The sequence below is a fragment of the Cricetulus griseus genome, unplaced genomic scaffold (assembly GCF_003668045.3).
Source record: "Cricetulus griseus strain 17A/GY unplaced genomic scaffold, alternate assembly CriGri-PICRH-1.0 unplaced_scaffold_110, whole genome shotgun sequence".
NCBI classification, from domain to species: Eukaryota; Metazoa; Chordata; class Mammalia; order Rodentia; family Cricetidae; genus Cricetulus; species Cricetulus griseus.
The window spans coordinates 76243-96877 of NW_023276821.1; the positions used below are offsets into that span (position 1 = coordinate 76243).

The following is a 20635-nucleotide window of genomic DNA, read 5'->3' on the forward strand; positions in this document are numbered from 1 at the left end:
CAGCATAGCGGAGGTCAAGGCCACTTCCTCAGTGAATGGAGTTTGAAGTAAACTCTAACAAATCACTTACCAGGCAGCCAAAGACTAGGCAGGAGATAGATGGCATCAAGGGCCGGACAGGACGTGTATATAAGCAACAAAGATTGGCAGGTGGGAGGGCAGGCCAATTCTGTCCCGGGCCTGGCTCTCCCAGAGCCAGACTCCGATGCCATTTCAGTCTGTCCTCCCTGCCTAACCCCAGTCACAACAGCCGAAACCCGCGCTGCCAAGCGGGAAGCGGGGAGAGACACTCAAGAAGCCGCGCGGTGTGGATTTACCAGGGGAAACCGACAGGCACTTTGAAGAGCCGGTGCTGGCACACAGCTGCCGGAGGGTCTCCCCCAGACATTTAGGGCGAAACTCAGGCTTCGCACAAAGGCGCATCTCTCGAGCCCAGACCCCGAGCCAGACACCCGCTCGCCGCGCTGCGGCGGCGTCCGCCCCGCCCCAGAAGCGGAAGTGCACTCGAGGTCAGGCGTGCTCCCAAGATGGCGGCCCTCAGGGCTCCGGTGTCGGGCTGCGGGCGGCAGCTCCGGGGCTCCTCGCAGGCCCCGCCGCGGCCGGCTGGTTGAGGCTTCCAGCTCGTGGGCTGAGAGAAGGTGAGTGAGTGTCAGGGCCCAGCGCCCACCCCGGTGTGCGGCTCCCTCTGGACGACTCAGGCCGGGGAGGTGCCGGACGCCTGGAAGCCCTCTCAGGCCCTGGCGCCGGCGCCACCTCCCGGGGCTGAGGAGGCCTGAGAGGAGGGCTGAGGAGGGCTGAGAGGAAGGCTGAGAGGAGGGCTGAGGAAGGCTGAGAGGAAGGCTGAGGAGGGCTGAGAGGAAGGCTGAGAGGAGGGCTGAGGAAGGCTGAGAGGAAGGCTGAGGAGGGCTGAGGAAGGCTGAGAGGAAGGCTGAGGAGGCCTGAGAGGAGGGCTGAGAGGAAGGCTGAGAGGAAGGCTGAGGAGGGCTGAGAGGAAGGCTGAGAGGAAGGCTGAGGAGGGCTGAGAGGAAGGCTGAGGAGGGCTGAGAGGAAGGCTGAGGAGGGCTGAGAGGAAGGCCAGGCCGTCTGCAGATCACCGGAGAAGACAAGAGTGGGTTCAGAAAAGCGATGAAGGGCAGAATGGTGAAATAGCATTCTAGCATTCTCTAGCTGAACTAGGAGAGAACTTCTCCTATTTCCCAAATAGCTCTCTCCTTGACTAAAGCGTGCCCCAAAGCCTCCCTTTTCAATTTCCCTTTCTCTTCTGAAAATGTGATTAGTAGATTCTTTTTTCTTTTTTTTCCCCTTTTTCTCTTTCTTTCTTTCTTTCTTTCTTTTTTTTTTTTTTTGTCTTGGCTACTAATCTGAGAGATGGTAGCCAAGGTGCAAAGGCAATTGAACAACTAAGACAGAAGCAAGTGCTAAGTGGTTTTTTTCTGCGTTTCATTAATATTAAGTCAGGGAAAATAACCCGATTCTAGTATCAACTTAGAGGGTACTGATGGCCAAATGCTGTGAGTTAAGTTGTGATGAAAGACCCCCCGAAGAGGTACTTTCGTAGAGGGAGACCCACACCCAGGAATCAGCGAGGCCACGAACTTGGATGCAAAAACAAGAGGCTTTATTGGAGACGCGGGTACCCGGGGCGACTTAGCTTCTGTGTGGCTAAGCGCCCCGAGCCAAGGGAAAGGGGTCCTTATATAGGGAAAAAGGCGCAAGCTAGGAGCAGGGATTCTATTGGATAATTCTAATGAGGCATTATACAGAGCTATTCCCATTGGTCAATGTATATGAGGCGCTATACAGGGTTATTCAAATGAGGCAAAGTACAGAGTTATTCAAATGAGGTGAAACATAGAGTCTTTCAAATGAGGCGAAATACAGAATCATTTCTATTGGATGGTTCAAATGAGACACAGAGCCATTCCAGATCAGCATATTCTCAAGGTCTGGTGTCTGGTACAGCAGACTCAATTCCCCCCCCTCCGCTTCCTGATAGCTGACCTTGGGGGCGGAGACCTTGGGACGGAGTGTTTCTCTTCGGGCGGGGGCTCAGGGGCAGGGCTCCAGGCCGGCTCACTTGGTGTTTGTTCTCGTGCCGACCCACCTGGTGCTCGCCCTCGTGCCGGCCCACCCGGTGCTCGTTCTCGGGCTGGCCCACCTGGTGCTCATTCTCGGGCCGGCCCACCCGGTGCTTGTTCTCGGGCCGGGCGTGCAGCGGGTGGCGGGGGAAGGCCGCCGGGGGTGGGGATCGGGGACGCCGCCAACAGGAGGAAGAGGAGACAAACTTGAGAAAGAAAGGGCTAAGGGGCAGGGGTCTTTCAGTGAAAGGGTTGTTATTGTTTTGTTTAAAAAGAAGAAAAGAGAAAATGTTGAGACATGAGACATAAGACTATAAGTTTATTATAAGGCCCGGCAGAATGGGGAGACTAAGAAGAGGAACAGGGTAAATGGCTGACCGCCATGGCCGGTTGCCATAGAGAGAGAGAGAGAGAGAGAGAGAGAGAGAGAGAGAGAGAGAGAGAGAGAGAGAGAGAGAGAGAGAGCGAGCGCACGCACAGAGCGCGGGACAGAGGAACAGAGGAACAGAGCGGGACAGAGAAACAGAGAGCGTAAATGGGCAGGGACTTATCTTTTAAAGGGGTCCTCTGCACCTGTGTGCAGACTTAGTTCCCATGGAACCTTGGGCTGACCAGGGTACTGCCTGTTTCACCAGGTAACAGGGGCAGGCCAGCATAATGCCTGAACCTTTCAAGGGTTGTAAAAGGAGAAGCTTGGGTTCTAATGAGATGTGTATACACATCTCCCAATAAATGAAAGTTTCCATTTGCATGAAAAAGTACAGGAAGATTCACTACCGGAAATAGCAAAAGCAGTTGGAAATTTTATAAAGAGTATGCTTCTTGAACAGGCTTGTAAAGGGATGGAATCTGGCAGAGTGAAAAGGTCTTCCTTTGTGTTCTGTGGGAAGCAAGAATGGATGAGTGATGTGCTAAAGAAATGATGGAACAAGGGGCTTGTTTTTAAAATTCTAGCACAGTGTTGGCCAACCAGTGAATATCAGTCAAAGTTGAGAAGTAACCAATTGGAAAGAGTAACCATTATTGTTGGAGGGAGCAGGAAAAAAAAAGAGCCACTTAATCAAATCAAAGACCTCAGCCTCCCCAGTTATATAATTAAAAGCATAAACATTATACATAACTTAGAAAAGGTCTCTTTAGTTTCAAATAATAATTAAGAGTGGCAGATAAGGGCCTTTAATCCCAGCGTTCTGGAGGCAGAGGCAGGCAGGTCTCTGAGTTCAGGGCCAACCTGGTCTACAGAAAGAGTTCTAGGACAGCCAGGACTACTCAGAGAAACCCTGCCTTGAAGAACCAATAAACAAAAAACAAAACAAAACAAAAAACCTTTTTGACTTTTGAGCCGGGATCTCACTATATTGCTTTGGTTGACCTGGAACTTGTTATATAGACCAGGCTGCCCTTAAACTCTCATGGAGAACTACTTGCCTCTTCCTCCTGAGTGTGGGCTTAGAGGCATGCACCACCACACAGGCTTTGGAAACAGTTCTTTACTATTTTTTTTTTAAACTACAGTTATATGGTTTTATCTTTGAAAAGATAAAGATCAAAAGGGTTTCTTGTATGATTAGTAGTTTGTATGATATGTAGGTTTTTTTGATATGTAGTTTCTTGTATAATTAGTTGGTTTAAAACAGAAATATTGAGATTTCACTTAAGGCACTTGTTTTGGACAGAGTTTTGCCTTGGGTGGCCTTTAACTTTCTAGGTAAACCAAGCTGGCCTCAAACATCTGGCAGCCTCCCTGCCTCTGCCTCCCAGGTGCTGGTATTATAGTCATGTACCACCACACCCAGCAAGAAAATTTTTTTAACTGGCAAGTTTGTGGAATGATGAATTATACAATCAGTGTTGAGAGTTGTCTTCTCTACAAATACTTAGTAGCTCTCCTGTCTATTAGCCACTGCTTAGACAGCCTGGTCTCAAGGCTAAATATTAAATTGAGTTAATGTGGTTTTACGTGAAAGCCCAGTCATGTTTTATATTCTTTTGAATCACCCATCTCTAAGCCTTTAAATGAACCTTGTGATATTCTGCCTTTTGGTATGGTATTATACAGCTGATTTTCATTGGTATAGCTAGTATACTTGTCACTCAAACATCATTGTTTGTGTAAAATTTAAAGCTGAGGCAAACAAGCTGATTCTCTTGCAGAAAATATTCAAGCATCTTGCTTTTCAAAGATAAAATGACATAATTGTAGCAAGAATTCATGAAGCTTGGAATCAAGAAAAGAGACTTCATGAGGACGGAGCACTATTGTTGTTGCTATAAACTTTCAGTCTAATGCATTGTTTCTCAGTCAGGAGTGGTCATCCATTCCCTTTCTCCCACCCCAAAACATTTGGCAATGTCTAGAAACCTTTTTGGTTGTCACAACTGGTACTAACAGCATCTGGTGAGTGCACAGAGATACCATTGTATGTCTTATAACACACATGACAGCTCCACAACAGAGAACCAACAGGCCTAAAATGTCAGTAGTGCTGATGTTGAGACAGCTTGATCTAAAGTTTGACAGGAGGGCGAAGCATGGTGCACACCATTTATCCTGGCATTTGGGAAACGGGTAGAGGCAGGTAGATCACTGTAAAGTCTAAGGTCAGCATGGTCTACTGAGAGAGTACCAGGATAGCCAGAGCTACATAGTGAAGCCCTGTCTCTGAGACCAGCTCTCTCTCTCTCTCTCTCTCTCTCTCTCTCTCTCTCTCTCTCTCTCTCTCTCTCTCTCCCTCTCCCCTCTCCTCCTCTCTCTCTCTCTCTCGCTCTCTCTCTCTCTCTCTCTCTGTGTGTGTGTGTGTGTGTGTGTGTGTGTGTGTTACATACAAGTCCAAAGTGAGAGTGAGTGGGTTTTGGAAAAAGCAAGCCTGAAGGGGACAAATGAGGAAATTGTGATTTACTAAGTACCTTCTTCCAGTAATACAGATAATACGCCTACTCCATCTTAAAGGTAGATATTAGCTGTCTTTGTTTTGATGAATGGGGGAATCCAGTTCAATATCAGTAGCTTACCTAACATCAGCTATAAGTAGTAGATTGAAAGCAGAGGCAGCACTCTTCCCTGTCCAGTGCTCCATGGCAGGGTCCTCTCTTTTGTTCCCTCCTTTTCTGAAAGACTCTTAGCAGTTAACTTGCCAAAGATCATCTAGTGGTTTCATCAATGACAATGTCAGATTTAGCAAGGATTGTGTTAGAAACTTCCTGCCTTAATACCCTTGTGAAGGAAATGTATCCATGACTAAAAACCATGAGCACGTGAGTTAGCAGGCATGACCTTAATGCAGAATGTACTGAAATGATAAAAGGCCAAAGGGAATTTGTCTTTCTGTAAGCTGAGGGGCTATCTGAGATGGTGAGCAATTCTGCCCCAAAGAGCTTTGAGAGGAAGGAGCAAGTTGAGGGGTTTTCAGATTTCATTGCTCTGCTACTGGGGAAAGCTGGTAAGCAGCAGCAACCAGACTCTGAAGCCCAGGACAGAGAGACAGTCCGTCAGGAATTACAGGGACAAAAACTGGGAGAGAATTAAGAGACCCAGAAACCAGAAGCTGAAAGATGAGCTGAAGGAGCTGCTGCTTGAGAAGCGGGGAGCACAGGGCTCTGCTGCGCCTGTTGGGGCAGAGGGAGGGCTGCCTTCAGCCACCCTCACTCTCTGGCTGGATCTCAGTTTCCACAGATCCTTGAGGCTTTGGCTGCTTTGGCAGCTCACTGCTGCAGTGTCCTGCACCCTCCATCATTCATCTTCCTGCTAAACACCCGGGTCTCTATACAGCACAGTCCACTGTGGCTGCCTGGGTTTATGTGTCCGTCAACGGCGTCTGCACCCATTGCAGTCTCACCACATTGTTACTGGCTCCAGGCTGTTAGAATTCAGTTACCCTGCACTCCATCCTAGGAGTATTTACTGACGTGCTCACAGGACCTCTTTCTGGGACATGGGCTTCATTATGGGGTGTTCCCATACTTGTTCTGCTTCTCTCCTCCAGGGCAGAGACTGCCTTACTCTGCTGCTGTCCCTCTGCCCAGGAGGTAGAGTGAGGCTGACACTCCCTTCCTGATTCTCAATGCACACGCTACAGATCATGTCATGTGTGTGAGGGCTGCCCATCTTGAGAGGTTGCAGCTTTAGTTCTTACAAAGCAGTGTCATGTCTGGTGGCTTACTTCATGCTGACGTCTCAGGACGCAGGGGTGGTTATATTTTTTCCCTAAGTAAGTTTTCTATTGGTTCCTGACTCTTAGTCCAGCTTTTCTTACCCACCTCCACTTCTCTTGAATGGAGAGGGGGCCAGGGACAAATGGATCTCAGGTTTTGTTTGGTTTTACCATGTTTTTCTATGCACACTGAAAATCAATACTGTTTTTGATTCCTATCTCCTCTTTCCAGGGGCTTAAAATGTGCTGAGGGCCTCTCCAGGCCCCAGCCAGCCTTCTTTCCTGCACTAACTCACCACCCTGATCAATCTGTGTCCTGGGAGCTCCTTGAGTCATTCCTCTGTTTGACAGATTGTCTCTCTCAGATAAGCATCTGCCTATTGTTTTACCCACTAGCTTCTAGAAAGATACTCACTGACTGGAGGCTGCTGTGGGAGAGCTTGTTAGCAGTGGAGCTTGCCATGGGCTTTGATCTCTTTTCCAGGGGCCAGTGGGATGACTTCAGGGTTTGAGTCTTTGCCGAGAGTGATGTGTGTTTTGTTAGACTTGTTTACCTCAGGTTCAGGGCCCAAGAGCCTGGACCAAGAAGGAAACCACATGTTTATGTTCTTTGTGTGTCAAGCCATTGTCCTAGTGCTGACTCCCATGGTCCCAGAATGTGTCCCTGCTTTTGTTTCTTGAGTCTTCTCAGAAATTTGCCTCCCTACCTGTTGTTGCTCCCATTTGGTTACCCTCTGACCCTCCCCCAATTTGTTTTACGTAGTAGCAAAGTTTCTAGGGTAGCTGGGGTCTCCTGGGCTGGAGATGTGCTCTCCTGCTCTCCCTGGTCCCCCTGTGTGGGCCTTTCTGCAGTGGACATTGTGGTGACCTTCCCTCTGCAGCTGTGCTGGCTTTTAGGCTGACAACCAGGTTGAGTCTCACCCACATCCCGTTCATGGGTTGGTCTCTGTTCTGGACAAGTAGAACCGTGTGTGAGGTGACGCAGTTTCTTGTACACAAGGAACCTAGTTCTGATTAGTGGCTACAATGTTCTCCGGAGAAAGCCTCTGGGTTTCTCTGGTCATTGTTTCACTTATGTGTGTCTGGAGTTGGACATGGAAGGCTCTCAGTTTGGTTGTTTTGTAGTAATGATTCTTTATGAATGGTTTGCCCAGAAAACAAATGAGGAATAATTCCAAGCAGCCTGTGTTCAATTAGGTGTCGGTCATAGAGCTCACTAATCACAGATGCTGACATGGGCTCTGGTTGGGTTAGCGTTGCCTTTTTTCCTTAGGCTCTTCTCTTGTTGTTGCTTATATTATGTTTTTGCAGAAGCAATATATGTTTATTTTAGAAAACATAGCAGGCAAAAAGAAGAAACAGATGTATCCCCCCTTCCACCTCTGAGGCACAGCCAGGTCTCTAACATACACTCCACAATGGCTGTGAGCCTCCTGCAGCCCATGGTCAATGGTGTAATTGCAGGTGGATATTTTTCCTAGGAAGAAGTCTTTAACGCCTGCCGAATTCTCAAAGTCAAGGACCTTAGGCACTTTTCTAATCTGTATTCCTTCTTGTGTTAGCCAGAGCTAAGTCAAACTAAACTGTGGTAGCCAGACTACTTTGTAAACAGTTTTAGTATCTGGAGAGATGGTTTGCAGATTGTGTGGGCTCAAGCTCCTCACTGTAGAAGCTAGCAGTTAAAGGAGACAATGGTGATTGTGTCACTCCTTAAACATAGCGTTCATTGAGCATTTGGTGTGCACCAGTCCATGCTAGCAGCTGCCACTCTCTCTAAAAAGCCAGGCACCTGGGAGACTCTCCAACAACAGTTGCTGTGTGTGAGCTGGCAATTTTGATCACCATTGGCTTTGTCATTCATTATCCCAATGATGAGTTAGGTGAGATGGGAAATGTGTGTCGCCTGACAGATGTGTGCAGCTGGTGGCCTTGCCTCCCCTTCTTTCCTGCCCAGCTCAGGCATCAGTAGGCCCTGGGTTGCCTGCCCTCAGTCTAGAATAGCAGTGTGTCCTGAAGCCCTGCTGAACCTGCTGCCATCGGGCTCCTGATTGCTGCCTCTTCCATCCCTTTCTCTGGTGTGACAATAGAACGTAACCCTTCAGGGAGAGATGAAGAGAATGGAGCCGAGAACATTTCCCTCGTGGCCAGTTTCATGCAGTCTTGACACAGGATTCTCATGATAAGTTTTGGGATTGGATTTGTCTCCTTGAAAAGCCACCCCCGGAACACAGTTCTGTGTTTTAGGTTGCAAAGCTACTTTGGTCTGATTCAGTCTGTAAAGGGACATGTGTTAGGAGTACTTCTGATCCCTTCAGGCCTGCTGCTCCAAATGCTTTCATCTGTTTTTGCCACATAGGATAGGGTCTTGTCCCACTTTGCTTAAAGTCTTTGAAACAGTCATACTTTGTAGCCCAGGCTGGCCTCAAACTTATAGCAATTTTCCTGCCACAGCTATTCAGTTTGCCAATTCTTGAAGACAGAATCAGGATGAATCTTGGCTTCAGGGGGCAACAAAACAGCATGGAGACCCTTAATCCCAGAGAGATGCTGCACCCTGAGCATCCCAGGCTTGCCCACAGCCCGCTTTCTGTCCCAGGCAGGGACCGTGGGAGAGTGCAGACTGTAGGCTCCTCTCCTTTGCCTGTGTAGAATTTGAGCTGTTATTTGAAACTCCCTGTTCCTTATTAAATGGCTGACCTAATTTTTCCCCTTTATCTCTGTAGTGGTGGAGATCCAAGAAGGGAAGACAGCTGTAGTAAGTATCACTGCGCTGCGTTGGCCACTCACAACCTCCTTAATGCTCGGAGCCGCCTGGCTGCTCCTTTGAGGGAGGGAGAGAGGCCCAATCTGGACTCCTGGCTCCAGGATCTACTCCCTCTGAGACCATAAATTCTGAAGTCTACTATTTTTCAGGCCGTGTGCGGTAGTGTGGTTAATCAAGAACAGTCGTTGTGCCTGTACTGAGGTATCTGTTACTTGATTGAAGTGACCTTTTGTATGACAAAGTCTCAGAGGCCTTTCCTAATATGTTCTCTGGCAGGTGATAAATCAGTTTCCCAAAGGGGAAACTAAGGCAGAAATGTAGGCCTATAGAAGCAGAGTTAGTTGGCCAAGAGCCAGAGCCTGGTCCTTGCTTTCTGTCTAGAAAGTATACCCTTAAGTGACATGTTAAGAGCTGACAGTCCCTAGGCCCCAACCTCACTAGCTGACACACTGGCTTGTCTCTTGGTAAGAAAGCTGTAATGATTCTTCCACCCATGTCCCCCTTTCCCTCACTGGTCCCATCTCACCGCCCTTGGGGAGTCAGTCATGGGGCCTAGATTATCCCATAATCCTTAAAAGACAGCCTTGTTTTCACATGGTCTTTTGTGCCTCCAAGAAATTCTCAGCTACCTCGCAGAGCTCCCAGAAGGCTCAGGAACTTCCATGTCAACTCGGGGCTTAACCTCTCTGGCAGCCAGCCAAGTATAGGCCTCCCCAGGCAGTCTTACACCCAGGGGAAATCCAGTTATTCTCCCAGAGCACCTCCTCATCCTTTCCACGGGTTAGCCTCACATAATGCTCACTTTTTAGGGAACTCCATCCCCTTTGGGCATCTGATTAAAACCAACAACAATCTTGGCGTGATTTTGCTCTCCTTAGCTACATAGTGAGTTCAAGGCAAACCTGGGCTATACAGAGACCCTACCTCAAATGACAAAAAGCCTTCTCCCTATAAACTTTATGCTGGAGAAAATGGTAATGTCAGACTTTTTTGGTTTTGTTTTTTGAGACAGGGTTTCTCTGTAGCTCTGGCTGTCCTGAAACCCACTCTGTAGACCAGGCTGGCCTGAAACTCAGAGATCTGCCTGTGTCTGCCTCCCGAGTGCTAGGACTAAAGGTTTGCACCACCACACCCAGCCTGACAATCAGACTTTGGAAGTGGCATCTTGCTTTTGCTTTTCTGGGAACAGACAGAGTGCTCAGTGCTAAGAGAGTGCCCCCTACCCACTGTATCGCCTGCTAATGCGCTAATGTCCTGGGCCCGGCCTTCTTCCTGGCTCATCAGAATGTCCATCACTCTTCTGTTGGCTATTTCCACTTTCCCTTGAAGACTATGGCAGACTATTCCTGCCTGTCATCTGCCATCTTCAGACTTCAGAACCAGCTAGTTCACCACCAGTAACAGCATCTCTAAGAGAAGATAACATGTTAAACATTCAGAATTGGAGGCTTGCTTCCCAGCTGATGGTGCTGTCTGTATCTGACTTTAAGTATAAAGAGGGTTTTCATGTGAGGCATGGATCTGCTGTTTGTAGAGGAGCATGGAAACACTGTAGCTCTGTCTGTCAGGTGCCGCTGTGACTGACTGTGGGTGTATGTTCTCCAAAATCAGATCTGACGGCTGCAGCGCTAAGTTGTGGGAGTGAGATGAACTGGTACATGTGAACCATTCTTAGTGCAGAGCCAGCTAAATAACAGTGAGCCAATGAACAGTGGCTCTCTCCTGGGGCCCACTAGGCCTCCCATGCACCTGCAGATTTTCCCTGGCCCACAGCTTCCCTCTGACGTATTTGGGGTTGCCATGGTAGAAGTGGGGCCTGACATAACTGAGCAGAACTTCTAGGCTTCCTCAGCCCAGGGGAAAGGATTATTTTTGTCCCCGTGCCTCTCAAATCAATCCCAGCCATGTTCTTAGGCTCAGCCTCAGTGAGGCCTGCTAAGCTCCCCTTGCAGTTGGAGCTGACTCCCAGATCATTGCTTTAGTACACTTAGCCACTCCAAGGCTAGGTCAGGGTACAGTCATGATAGGAAGGCCATGTCACATGTGGCCTCTGCAGGGTCTTTGAAAGGTGTTAACCAAAATGATAGAAGTAAAGAGAGCTGTAATCCCAGAACTCAGGAAGCAAAGGCAAATGTGAGTCCCACCTAGTCTAACAAGACCCAAGCCAGCTAAGTCTACCTAGTGGGACCCTGGTTTGTTTTAGAGGAGGACGTGTTGTGTGTCCATCTGTCCATGTTTTCTGTTTGTTGCGGAGGGAGAGATGAGAGCAGTGCACACAGATACCCACTTGTCTGGCTATTCCCAGGGTTTCTCAACTGCAGCACTGGCTGGTGTTCTTTGTTGTGAGGGCTCCATTGTGCATCCTTGCTAGATGCCCACCTCCCGCCTTCCCCCAGCTGTCCAATCAGAAATGTCCTCAGACATGGCCAGCCAGGGGGAAACCCCCTAACCCCCTGTTTTTGGAGCCTGCTAGCACAGATACAGCTCTGTAGTCCCATAAAGCAGGAAGCAGTGCTCTCTGCAGATAGCATAGAGAAGGGGTGGATGCTTTCTTTGAACAGTGAATCTAGCCATCTGGCATTAGTTGTCCGTATGTGTACATGTGCACACAGGTACTCTTGGAGGCCTCCCGGGAGAGGGTATCAGACGCCTCCGGAACTGGGGTGCTGGGAGCGAGTGCTCTTAGCTGCTGAGCATCTCTCCAGCCCCATTTGGGACTTTCAGCCATGCGCATGCGTCACCGCTCCCGGGGCCAGGGAGGAAGCCTAGGGTGCAGGTATTTTATTGTGCTTTGTTGAGGAAGGAAAGATAGCATTCAGTTGGTATGGCAAACCCTTCCCTCTAGTTCAACAGTTCTCAAACTGTAGGTCACAACTCTCAAAGATACTTACATTATGATTGTTAACAGTACCAAAATTGGTTATGAAGTAACAACAAAAATAATTTTGGGCTGGGGGTCACCACAACATGAAGAATTGTATTAAAGGGTCACAGCATTAGGAAGGTTGAGAACTACTACTCTAGTTACCAGTTTCTATGTCTGTCTGATGTCATCATTGCTCTTTATCTGGTTTTTTGAGGCAAGAGTATTACCATATTACCCTGCTGACTTGCAACTTAATACTGTGTAGCCCAGGCTAGCCTTGAACTTCTACTTTTCCTGCCTCTGCCACCCACTGCTGGGATTACAGGTGTGCATCACTTGTCTGGTCACCAAACCACATCCCTGTGGCCAAGGCCCAGCATAGAGCAGCTATAGAAAATCTCCACCATGCAAGCAGACCTGTTAGTTACTGCCATGAGGCCCCCAGAAGTAAGTTTTGACTGGTGTTCCTTCAGGGTGTGCTCAGAGTTAAAGACCTGCATGCCTGTCCAGCATGCCTGGCCCAGGATCTCACGCTGGCTTTTTTCCCCCTCCCTCTTAGATTGAAGGCCGAATCACAGAAACTCCCAAGGCAACTCCAAATCCCCCTAACCCCTCAGGCCAGTGCCCCATCTGCCGTTGGAACCTGAAGCACAAATATAACTATGAGGTGAGTGTGACAGTATCCCCTGGGGCCAGAGTCCTCTTGCCTTGAGCATTGTCCTCCTCAGGTAGTGACAGCTGCGTTACATGGCTAGCAAAGACAATGAACCTGAAATCTGACTGTGTGGTAGACTCTGAGAGGCTTTGAGAATACTGGGCTGCGGGCTGGAGACAAAGCTCAGTGGTTAAGAGCACTGGCTGCTCTTCTAGAGGACAGGGGTTCAGCTCCCAGATGATCCAACACCCTCTTCTGGCCTCCACAGGCACTGCATGCACATGGTATATGTACATACGTGCAGCCAAAATAACTATATGCACAAAATAATCTCCAGGAATAAAAATTTAAAGAAATATGGTGCTGGAGAGGAAGCTCAGCTGTTAAGAGCATTTGTTTGCTGCTCCTAGCACCCAAATGGCAACTCCCAACTACCCATAACTCCAGTTCCAGAGTACCCGGTGCCCTCATGTCTCCCAAGGATACTGAGTAAGCATGCAGTGCACATACATACATGCAGGCAAACCACTTATACACAACTCAGCCTCAAAGAGAAAGTTCTCACAGGCTGTGTGGAGCTGGAAGCCATGGAATTCATGGCCTGGTTATAAGGGCAGGGGTAGTTCTCACAGGAATGAAATCGGGTCTGGATTTGGCTTTCCTCTCCCTGAGGTGGTTCACAGTGTGATCTGTAGACACATCTTAGTCTCCGCAGTGCAGCTCCAGACGACCCAATTGCTGTACCTTTTCCAAAGCAGCTGCTTCTGGGAAAGGAGATGATCATGAACATACCCAGAGCAGGCCTGCTCCAGTAGGCCATGTCCTGAGCAGTCACAGGCTTCATTGTTTGTTTTGTTTTGTTTTTCGAGAGAGGGTTTTCTGTGTAGCCCTGGCTGTCCTGGGACTCACTCTGTAGACCAGGCTGGCCTTGAACTTGGAGATCCTCCTGCCTCCCTAGGGCTGGGATTAAAGGTGTGTGCCACCACTGCCCGGCATCTTTTTTTTGTTGTTTTTTTCTTTTTTTGGAGGAATGTGTATATGTGTGAAGGAACAGATGTCACAGCACACGTGAGGAAGTCAGTTTCCTCCTTCCTTCTTATGGATCCTGGGGATCAGTCTCTGATGGTCAGGCACAGCAAGCACCTTTACTGGCTGAGCCATCTTTCTGGCCCTTAGATTTCTGATTAACTCCATGAAGTAGGGACTTCATCCTTGCTTTGCAGTGAGGGAATCCTAGACATGAAGAAGTTAATAAACTTCCTGCAGTAAGTATCAGAGCTGGGGAGCCAGGCAGAGCCCATGTTGTGCTAACTCCTACCCTGCAGAGAAGACAGGGCCCAGTCAGTCCTGGGGACCCACATTGTTCTTCAGAGTTCTCACTGTGACACAAGCACTTTTTGGGGGGTTTCAGGTGATTCAGGCTCTGGGCCAGTTTGACCTGTGTGTTGTCCCAGATCCCCTCTGAGACACAGGGTGGCTAAGGACAGAGATCTTATTCAGATGGTAAGTGCAGGAAGATCTGAGCAGAGTGACCCAACTAATCTGGACAGGGGACCTTGGCTTCAGTCCACCTCTGGGCATGGGGGCGGGGCATGGCCCTCACCCTGCCCTGGGTCCTCTGAAAATAAGTGCCCAGAGTACAGCAGAAGGCTGAGTTCAGAGCTGCTTGTTTCATGGATGTCAGTGAATGTACAGGCATGCTTGTAATCCCAGCTGCAGATAGGGAGGCAAACCCCACACCTGCCCAGCCACTAGGGCAGGTTCCTACCGGCCATTTCCAGGAAATGATTGGCTGTTTTTCCAGGAGAAGAAATCTAATCCTCTCCAAGGTAAAGACTAAAGCTGTTTTTCCTTTTTCCCCTTTCCACTTGGAGCACTGTGGGCCCACGCTGTGTGCTGCTGTCGGCTGGCTGGCAGCCTGCAGTGAAGGGTGCTGAGGGATGCAAGCCAGTATGTTAGCTGTGCATTAGTCCAAGTCTGCTACCTGCTTCTGAAGAGTGCTGGGCTGAGAGTTTGGGGCTCAGGGTCCCCGGGATCTGTCCAGTGATTAAAACAGATTTGCAGTCATACGGCAAGGCAGCCAAGGCAGCAATTTAGTAAAGGGACAAAGGCTGGCATTGGGCCCTGGTAGGGACAAATGTTGCTTAGCCCTTTTGAGTCAATTCTGGTGGGAGAGAGGGTTTCTTATCAGTTTGTCCTTCTTGCTAGACTTAATCCCATACAGTTTGTTAGGTGTGTGATGAGGAAGCCCAAGGACCCATTCCCATCTGAACTTAGGAAACATGGGCTGGACTTCATAGCCCAGTTCCCTTCCTCTCAGCTCAGTGCCTGCCTGATACCTGAGCAGGAACAGCAGGAGGAGTGTCTGTCTATATGCACTTCACCTGTGCCATCTAGATTCAGAGGCTGAGGTGGACAGGCGTTGCCTCTCATGGAAGTGCTTTACATGTCCCATCCCAGCCAAGGAAAATGACCAGTGACGGTGAGACATACTTTCTTTTTAATTGTTTGGGTTTGGTTTTGTTTGTTTGTTCTGAGACAGGATTTATCAGTGTAACAGCTCTCTGCTATTCTACAACTTGCTCTGTATACCAGGTGAACCCACAAAGATCCACTTGCCTCGGCCTCCCTAATGCTGGGATTAAGTAAAGCTGAATGCCACCACTGCCTGGTGATTTTGGTTTTGAGACAGGGTTTCTCTGTGTATCCCTGGCTGACCTAGCACTCGCTCTGTAGACCAAGCTGGCCTCGAACTCACAGAGAACTGCCTGTCTCTGCCTCCCAAGTGCTGGGATTAAAGGCGTGTGCCACCACTCCCTGGCAGACTACCAGACATCTTACTCCCAAGAAAGACTGTTGATAAAGCGCTCACTAGAGCATTTCTGGTCTCACCTAATGTGTCAGAAGATTTCTGGGGAGGTGCTGGAAGCCCTTTGTTGGCAATGGGGAATAGAAATCCTACTGAGTTCTCCTGTGGACGCCTGAGAGCCCACAGTCCTAGTTCCCAGCATACATGTAAACCCAGCTGACCCACATTCCTATTTTTGGTTTTCACTAGGATGTGCTGCTGCTCAGTCAGTTCATCCGGCCTCATGGAAGCATGCTGCCCCGCAATGTCACAGGCTTGTGCCTGGAAGAACACCGAAAGATTGAGGAGTGTGTAAAGATGGCTCACCGAGCAGGTCAGAGTATCCAAGGCTAAGAGGGGTGGTGGGGACTGCAGGTTCCTTGTCCTGACTAGCTGTCACAGCAGGAAGAGCAGCAATGAGCAGAATATTGATTCTATGGCCCCTCCCCATGTCCCCTGCTCCCCACTCCCATGGTCTTTACCCCTGGCCCTTTCAGAACTGTGGAGACTGACTCTGTATGTTTTTCCTCTCAGGTCTATTCCCAAATCACAGGCCACGGCTTCCAGAAGGGTCCTTACCTAAGAATAAACCCAAACTCAACCGGTAAGGAAACATGAGCACAACTGACCCAAGTACTCTAGGCCCATGGAGCTCACTGTATTCGGGTAGCTTGTCTCGTGGCTCTCACAGCAGCCAAGGAGACATCCCTTGACTGTCTGCTCCATCCCAACCAGCCCAAGTACACACCCACATCTTTCCACCATAGCTATGCTATCTGCCACCTCCCTCCCTGCCCTGACACAGGGGCAGGGAGGCTGCTGGTTGGGCATTGGAATATGTTAATCCCTGGTGATGACATCATGCTGTATCTCTATGGAGGCGGCAGAGCACTCTACAAACTTTCAGTGTCCCAGCTCTCTCCAGCACGGGTCACTACAGAGCAGAGCAAGGCCTTGGGAACTGTCTGGGATAGGGCCACTATACACAGCATGGCATCAAGGCAGCCTGCATATAGGCTCAGTCACCACCAGTGCTCCCTGGAGTCATGCAGTTAACAGCCTACACAGCTTCCTGGACAGCTTGAGCTATCCTGCAGCCTTAGGGAGAAGAGATTCGAGGCCGCCCTCCAGCAGCATCAGGGTAGGTAGGACCCCTTGAGTGAGAGCAGATTCCCACCTAACATTCAGACAGCTGTCCTGTTGCAGGTTCCCCTCTTGATGACATCCATCGCCCTCACAGGCAATTAGATCTGTCCTATCCCCTTGTCGAGAGAAGCGCTGGGTCTGTAGAATTGACTTTGTAGTTTTTACGCTTCCAGCGGCTCCTTCCTCCTTGAGTGGATCAGGCTTGTGTATCGAGATGCCTCTGCTGATAGTGAGAACAACAGAAACTCTGCAGGGTGACTGAGGCAGAGCAAGACTCTGCAGCCCCCACAGACCTTTGCAGAGACCCCTACCAGACCCCAGGTGGATTCTGGGAGGCCAGGTTGCTGGATGGAGGGTGTGAGAGGGGATTGCTTGCCTCCTCCATTCCTAGATGCTTAGCAGTGCTGGACTGGGCTCTCTGCCAGCAGTCCCAAGGAGCAGGGCATGCTCTGGTCCGTTTGGGGGTTGAGCCCACCCCCACCCTGGCTTTTAAGAGACAGCAGCAAGCTTGAGGACACAATCCATCCTGCCCTCAGGCCTTTGAAGCCAGGCCAGGCTCCCTCCCTTACGTCCGGTGTCCTTTAGTGTGACACCGATTGATGATGTGTGGGGGCTCTTGAGTTGCAAAAGGCCATCCTGGGGGAGGGGAAGCCCTGGTTCAGGAGGTGCTGATCCCTCTACAAGGGATGCTGTGACTGCACCCAGAAGTCCCTAGTTTGCACTCCAGGGCCTTGTCCCTGCTCACTCCCATGTCCTCAGCACCCTGGTGCAGAGGTATCTTCCCCAGCAGAAGGGATGGTCTCCCCTTTTCCACTCTCCTGTGCACAGGGTTACAGGCCAGTCCTTGCTCAGAAGATGTAGAAAGGGGGTGATTTAGAAAAGCCTGAGTTCTAACTGGAGCTAAGGTGTTCAAAGAGGGCTGACTGGATGCCACCCAGCCTGCCCATCAGGTGGCTGCTCCGTGTGGCAAGGCATCAGGCCCAAGGCTGGCTGAAGAAGACAGCTCTGGAGAGTCTGGTTAGCTGGGGTCTTTTAAAGTCCTTGAGTGATAGTGAACACCCTGTTTCATGGGCCTGCTCCCAGACCCCCACCTGCACCTCTCCCTCTTGGGACTGGGAGAGGCCAGCACAAGGACCAGCTGCTGGTGAGGGGCCTATGCTAAAAAAAGCCTGTTGTCCTAGAACCATGACCATGGAGACAGCAGGCAGCATGCCACATACTGGGTCCAGGATGGGCACTGGGGCATCCCTTCTACATAAAGCCACCAGCCGAAGACCAAGGTCCAGAGGAGCCTGGTGCAAAGGCATGCATGAGTCAGCAGTGCTTTTTTCTGCTAAAGATTTCAGCCAAAAAATAAATTTTCATTTCTGCCAGGAATACTAGTTTTGAAATTAAGAAGCGTTTCCTTGAGGGTCTCTGGAGGCGGCCAGGGCAAGCCTCAACCTCCCAGAGCCTGGCCTTGGTGGCTGAACTTTGAGCATGAAGGATGGGCCTTTGTGGTCAGGAGCCAGGGTTCATTATGAACAGAGTAAACCCCAATCTTGGTGCTATGAGCCACTATTCCAGGAACAATCTGGGCCCAGGCTTTCCCCAAAGGAGGCCAGAGGACCATGTGTGGCCTCCATCTTTCCCTGCCCTCTCCCACTTACAGGAACCTGCTGGGCTGGAGCTGCACCCACTGTGTTCACCCCGTGCTTCCCATCAGTTTGGGTGAAGGGTGGGGTTCTGCACCAGTGTGGTGCCCTGTGGAATTCCCTGGAGGCTAGGGTGTCTAGAGCAGCCAAGTGGGGAAGAACAGAGCGCAGGGTCTTTATCTTTCCCTGGGCTCAGCCTTCTCTCTGAATGTAGATGACACTGACAAGTTAGAAAGATCAAGGGAACTGGGCCTGGGCTGCCTGACTCTGCCTGACCCTGACCACACAAGAGCCCATCCGTCTGTTTACAAAATAGCCGTTTCTTCCAGGAAAACCCTTGCCCTTGAGAAGGGAGAACTGGTGAAAGATGGCGTAGCCACTGCAGCCTAGCTCTGGGGACAGCGCCTCCTCCCTGCTCTTCCTGTCCCAGCACACCAACCTCCTTGTGTTCCCTCTACAGCTACCTGACTTGCTGGGCTCCCAGCTCTGTCAAGCCCATCTACAAAAAAGGTCACCGTTGGAACAAAGTGGGTCCCCACTCCTCAAGGACAATGTCTGCTACTCCAGGAGACCTTTGAAGCTCATTCATTAATGGGAGCCCTGCAGCTGAAGACTCTGACTGGAACTTTCCACGTGACGCACTGGCTCCTCCCGCCAGAACCACCGCCCTCCACAGACTGCATGGGGACCTTCCCGGATCAGCCCAGCCAGTGTTGGGAGCCGCGGCAGGCAGGAGCTGGGTCTCCTGGCCTGTGGTCTTCTGACTGGCTGGGGCTGAGCTTGGTGCAAGGACAGGAGTCTAACTCAAAGAAATGTAATAAAGCAGGCTCTCAGCTTCCCCGTGTGGTCCCTCCTTGGAAGTGTGGGGCTTCCAGCAGAGTGTCACAAGGCTGGTCTCTGAATGGGCCCTGACTATGAAGTCCATGTGCCTGCCACACAGTACCCGTCCCCTGCTGAGAGACGTCACACTCCAGTTGGGGGCCTAGCCCATAGTAGCTTTCGGTTGAGTCCAGGCACTTGAGCAGCCCCTGGCCCTCCCTTCGCACCACTGTTCCCACCTGTCCATACTTAGGGTCTCCTTCATTAGCACATTCCTGGTTGCTGCCTCTTGGTTTAGAATTAGGTTTCCTGGCCCAGACTGCCCCTCCTACAGCATGAAGGCAATTCCATGTTCTCACCCGTGCCCACATAAATGTAGCCATAGTTCTTGGTGCGGGGAGCGTGGTAGAAGGTGAGGCCTGGCCAGAGCAGGCTGCGCAGTACCACCAGCGCGTTGCCCCTCTCCATCTGGATGCTCCAGGACCTTGGAGGGAGGAGACGGGGGAGGTGCCACTATAGAAGCTGCTGTGCTCCCAGTTGCCATAGCTGTTTTGCTGTTCATTATGCCACAGAGGAAAGATAATGAAGAAGTGAAATGCCAAGTTAGGGTTGGCGGATAGGCAGACAGAGTGGCTCCTTCCCTTGCACTAGAGTAAAATCACCGTGACCTTGAGCCTCTGTTCTGAGATGGATGAGACAACCAGGGGCTCAAGCTGAAGTTGGGCCTCTCACCTCAGTGGTCTTCTAACTGCTGGTAAGTGGAGCCATGCTTGGTGGGAGGGGACATCAGCTGCTGAGTCTGCCCTGTGCTACTCCAGACACAGCAGCTCAGACCAGGCCGAGCTGTGCAGCCAGGAGGACTTGGCTGGAAGGGCCTGATCCAGCTCCAAGGGAGGGGGAGCTGCTGTGTGGGAGGAAGGAGCCTGGGAAAATCGCCTCTGGATGCAGATCTGGAGCTTCTATTCCCCTGCGCACCCTGGGCCTCTCCCCCAACCAGCCACAGCCCTGCTCTGGGCCCTGCCAGGAAGACAAATACTTTTGAAGGTTTTGGTGCAGGACCAGCCAGTTATGCTCTGAGGGTTGTTCTGGGGCCTTCATCAGTTGCCAACTCAGCCCGCTGCTGGCTCCGCCACTTGAGCTTCCCACAGCCTACCTCCAACCATGGCCCACCCTGGTCACTCCTCACCCAACAGCATCGCAACTCAGTCCCCACCCTCTGGGGCCACCCTGCATCCACAGAGCTGATCCCCGCCGCTTGTCTGCCCAGGTCAAAACCAGAGCTTTCTGGAAGCATGGAGGTCTGCTGCTCCCATCCTGACTCAGCCATGCATGGGACAATGAGGTGGAGGCTATTCCTTATTGTCATTGCTCCCTCCTAAGAAGGAATCAGAGCATCATGTATAACGAACAGCACCTAGCCAACAGCTGTTCCCCGGGAACCTCAGAATCCTAGTGGCTTTCTTGGTCACAAGTCTCCAGACAATATTGTTTGGGGGGGCATGAGGATGAAGTATGACAGAACAAAGGGTTTCAGGTCTGCTGTGTCTGGTCCTTGACAACAGGCCCAGGAATGTACTATTTATTCTCTAGCCTTAGTGGCCCTACCAGGGCCCAGAGCATCCAGAGACCTGGTCCCTCCATGCCCTTGGAGCCTACAACTTCACAGCCTCCTTA

The 20635-nt window shown here is 50.4% G+C and overlaps 1 pseudogene; it reads left to right on the forward strand.

Annotated features, from left to right (window-relative positions):
* The first annotated feature begins 235 nt into the window (after nt 1-235).
* LOC113833410 lies at nt 236-18980 on the forward strand (annotated as a pseudogene).
* Nucleotides 18981-20635: the final 1655 nt, after the last annotated feature.